This window comes from Plectropomus leopardus, unplaced genomic scaffold, assembly GCF_008729295.1.
Source record: "Plectropomus leopardus isolate mb unplaced genomic scaffold, YSFRI_Pleo_2.0 unplaced_scaffold26268, whole genome shotgun sequence".
Classification (NCBI taxonomy): domain Eukaryota; kingdom Metazoa; phylum Chordata; class Actinopteri; order Perciformes; family Serranidae; genus Plectropomus; species Plectropomus leopardus.
In genome coordinates, this window is record NW_024628566.1 from 1 (window position 1) to 4,686 (window position 4,686).

General features: G+C 37.0%; 1 long non-coding RNA gene across 1 annotated transcript; it reads right to left on the reverse strand.

Moving 5' to 3' along the window:
- Positions 1 to 288: 288 nt before the first annotated feature.
- Positions 289 to 4,242, reverse strand: LOC121966904. Its single transcript, XR_006107630.1, has 3 exons — positions 4,201 to 4,242; positions 3,633 to 3,825; positions 289 to 487 (listed from the first exon to the last, which is right to left on the reverse strand). It is a non-coding gene; the product is annotated as an uncharacterized LOC121966904 (long non-coding RNA).
- Between the last annotated feature and the right edge of the window lie 444 nt (positions 4,243 to 4,686).

Genomic DNA, 4,686 nt, shown 5'->3' on the forward strand with positions numbered 1-4,686 from the left:
TTTTTACATATTTTCATGTAATTTTTTTGTTCTTTTTATGACTTTCTTGCTAATTTCAGGGTGACTTCTTTGGTTCCTCATTGCCTCTTTATAAAAGAAATTAAGCCAATACGCTTTGGTTTCAAAGGGTTAACTTTCTCTGTAAGCTGTTAATGCTATTTCTCACTGGAAACTGCTGCCTGCTGCAGCTGGAACAGAGGATCCAAACAGTGAGGTACGTCCGTATGCCTCAGAGCAGCTTGAATGGTTGAAATTACAGATCTGTTTGTGTATTTGCACAGAGGATGAGGGGGAGTGACACAGACCAGCTGTTTGATCAGATTTATCAGTAAGAGAGAAATCAAATTAAAAACCTGTTTTTACTGAAAGAGGACAGAAGTGCAGCCTGTACCTTTCCTGGCTCACTCTTCCATGTTCCCAGTCCGAGGAGGGGCATCTTCCGCCCCGTGTTGAGAACTGCAAAGTCATTCATGCCTCTCAGAAGCACCTTGAAAAGGACAAAGAGAGCACGACTCCGTCAGTGAGGGGAGCTGCGTGCTTTACTCAGACGGTTAAAGATGCAGTAACAAGAATTTGTGCAATGCACCCCTCTTATTAGTCTTTTGGGGTGTCACAATACCAGAATTTTAAACTTTGATACAAGTATAAAAAACCAATACTGATACATCTTTCAAAACCAGTGCAAAAAAGGAAGTCTATGGCACACAAAATAGGTTTATTTTTATTTTTATGTGTAAATTAATAGCCTAAAAATGGTGCTAAAATGTCACTAAAGTCATATGGTGGATGTTTTTGCTAGAGAGGAACGCTGCAACAGCTACAGGTGGACTATATAATTCCTGTTTCATTGTTTATTGACACACGGCTATAACGTATCACTGTTTGTTACATTTTTTCAAATCTGTTTTAACTTATACAAAGAGGTGTTGTGCAAACACTAGTTTGGAAGAGGCAGGGCAATGCACGCAAGATTTTCCTTAACAAGTTTTTTTCAGATCAGGAAAAGCTGGAGAGGCAACAGCATCTGAATAAATACACGTGCATCAGAGAAATATATTTATAACAGTGTGAGCCGCCGAGATATAAAGCCATCTCAACAGAAGAATTACAGTTAGAAAACAGTCACTTTATTGAAGCAACTATTTCCAAGGCACTTTTTTTAAGACACAGTGACGAAGCAAAGGACAAAACCGTCTAAATATCCTGATGAATCAGTGTTTAAAAATATCAGCTACAGTCCAACGCCTTATGTCTGGAGGCAGCTGCACGAGATTATAATTAAGAACATCAAACTATCTTCATGTGGGGGAAATATTAAAGATCGGAGAGGTTTTGCTCATTCTGAAGTCGCACATAATGACCTGCATGAACTGAAGTCCCACTTTATTCTGGTTTTGTTAAAAGAGATTCAGTGTTTTTTCCTCTCTGTCAGGCCTGACTGTCCAGGGAAGAGGAAGAGGAAGAGGAGTGCTGACTTGCATTTCCCTAAAAGTCACCAGACTGAACTTTGTGATCTCACAACACTCTCTAGGATACTGTCGAACAAAGATGGAATAATTCCCTTAATTAAATAAAGATCAGACAGAAATCAACTACTGCAATTTGGGAAAAAAGCAACCATACGTTTTCCCAGATATATAAGGAATAATGTTTTCAGACTCTGACCTGAGCTTCAGCAGCCACATCAAGACATTAAATACAACAGATTTTTATCACTGAAAACTCAAAGTCAGAATCTGAGGTTTCACGTCCATAAAAAAAAGAGAAATAGAGAAAATTCATCATGCCTTCATCTCCAACTGTTTCTTAGAGTAACTTCGAATCCTGAAAAATTGAGTAATTTACAAAAAAAAGCAAAGATCAGAGGCCAGTCCTGTGTGGAACACAAATGTTTTTTTCAGCTTTCCTCGTCCGTAGAGACTGAAATTAAACTCTTAGAATCAGCTGGAAACATTTCCAATCAGCAGCCAAATACTGATAAAATATGGAAGTGGCTGCTACATTTGCTTCACACAGCAAAAAAAAATTAAAAACAGTCAGAATTTATTGAACAGTGTCCCTGTTGCAACATCACGAGTTTCTTTTAAATCATGACTAAAACTTCATGTTTTATAAACTTGTTTTTCTGTAAATTTGTTTGATATGTTTTTAGTTTAGTTTTTTTGGGCAGTTGGGGGTTAGGGATTTTAATATATTATTTTGTATAATTTGTAAAGCACTCTGTAACACTGTTTTGAAGAGTGCTATGTGAATCAAGTTTTATTATTACTATTCTTCTTCTTATTATTATTTATTTAATTGATAATCATTATTAAGTGGCTGGTAGATTTTAGAATCCACCAGCCACAGTGACAGGTGAACAAAAAAAGTTAATTTCCAGCCCTGTTAAAAACAGTCCTGTTTTCCTGTGCATTGTCATGTCTTTGCTGCACTTTTACTCACTTTATTAAATTTTGGGAAACTTATTACTGCTCTGTTACTGCATTGAGACTCATGTTTATACTCTGCTTCAACAGATTCTATTTTCCTCTCAAAATTGTGTTATATTTTGATGCACTTCCATTTCCTTTATGTTAATCACACTGTATTTTGTTTGCAGAACAGAGATTCAACGTTTTACGCATTGCACTTTCATTTGTACATCACTTTATTTACCTAATATGAAATCTCTATTCTGTATACAGAATGCCAAAATCAACATTTAGCAAGAAGGGATGGCTTTATGTACATGAAAACCAAAGTGATGTGCAGGTAAACTGTTTTATAAAATATATTGTCCCGGATCTTTATTAAAATCCATCCGGGTCCGTCAGCTGGTTTCCTGCAAAGTCACGCGCGACAGCCGCACCTCAGTGACTGACCTCGAGCTCGGCAGCTTTTTTAATATTTTAAGGCGTGAAATAAAATCACGAATTTGCATACATTCATATGAAACTGCCTTTTATTATATGGATTTACTCGATTGTTATATAACTGTTTACACCTCTGTGTGTATCAGTATGCTTTACATATATACTTGTTTTTTGCAATTACGAGGTAAAAACTTAATCGTATATTTAATTTGTTCATGTTACCTTGTTTTGAGTTGCACCGTTTTATGTTTAGACTCGTATTTTGTTTTTACTTGTATAATTTTTTATTAATTTTATATATATTTAAGGAGCATTTTTCTGCAAAACGTTAAGTAAACAAATTAAAAATAGAAAATGTTAGCATGCAATGGGTGATGCAATATGCAGAAATCAGATTACTAACATTACACAAAATATTAATACAAAGGGACAAGTGTCTCGTCATTCATTGGTCGATGATAAATCTATTCTCGAGCTTAAAAACAAAAATAACTGCACATTAAAATGAAGTCACCTCGTTAAAATAGCAGCTAACGTTAGCTAGCTTTAGCTCCTCCTAGCTTGATTGCCAGTATGATAACGCTTTTTTCTTCGGTGTTAAAGGTGAAGTATTTCCAGAGTTACTCACCCTCTTATCAGTGCTAAAACGTGATCGTCTCCACAGCTGTTTTATGACCTGACACCTGAAAAACTGCATCATCAGCTGGCTTCACATGTTACATAATAACAACATTATTTAACCGTCAGCGGCTGCAAAATCAGTTTAAGTCACAAACTTACTGTTTCGAGATTTTAGAACCTGCGTCTTCACACGGAGAGCTCTTCCTGCTTTCCTCCCGACCAGGAAACGTATCCAAGAGTGTTTTTTCTTTTTTTTTCTTCTGCCAAATGTTCAAAAACACCACCTCATTTTGGAGACATTTCCTTTTCCGGGATGATGATTCTCACGCTTCCGGTCACAATACTTGCCGTCCTAATGAGGAGATAACAGAGAAATGTTTTAATTTAAACTGGAAATATTAATATTTTTTTATTAATCTAGCCTATTATAATTTATCATGTGGTGGTTAATTTTTCAACTGAAACTGAAAGTATCAAACGCAGGAAACAGAATCAAGTTTATTTATGTGTAAATCAGAGGTGTATAGAACAGAATCAAATAAAAATACTTTATTAATCCCGGGGGGAAATTTGTTACAGCAGCAAATAAGATAGCAGCAGATGAATAAATTAGTCGTTAAAAAGGCAAAATAATGCATATATATACAACGAAGGAACTAAACATAGAATAAAATAACAATTAATAATAATAATAATAAAGATATGTACAGAGAACAAACAACAGCACCTCCCGGCACCTCCGCCAAACCGCGGCACATGCACTGGCACCTCGAGGCACCTCCGCCAAACCGCGGCACATGCACTGGCACCTCGAGGCACCTCCTGGCAAGCAGTGGCACAAGCACTGGCACCTCGCGGCACCTCCTGGCACCTCCCGGCCTCCCGGCCTCCCAACCAGTGGCATCTGCTGCCACTGCTAGCGGCACCTAGCTGCGGCATCTGGGGGTGCCACACGAGGTGCCACAGTTAGGTGCCGCTGCCGCAAATTGTGCTTGCTGTCTCTCGGGAATCCACTGTGTTGTATCGAATGGAACCAAGAATTAAGTGAAATGTTACACCTCTAAAATATATATCATATGACAATCAGAATCAGAGTATGAATGCACAGGTATAATTTACATAAAAATATGTACATTAAGCCTAAATTTTATACCAGTATGTAAAATATTACATACACTATTCCTGGTTTTAAAGGCCACATTACAATAAAATG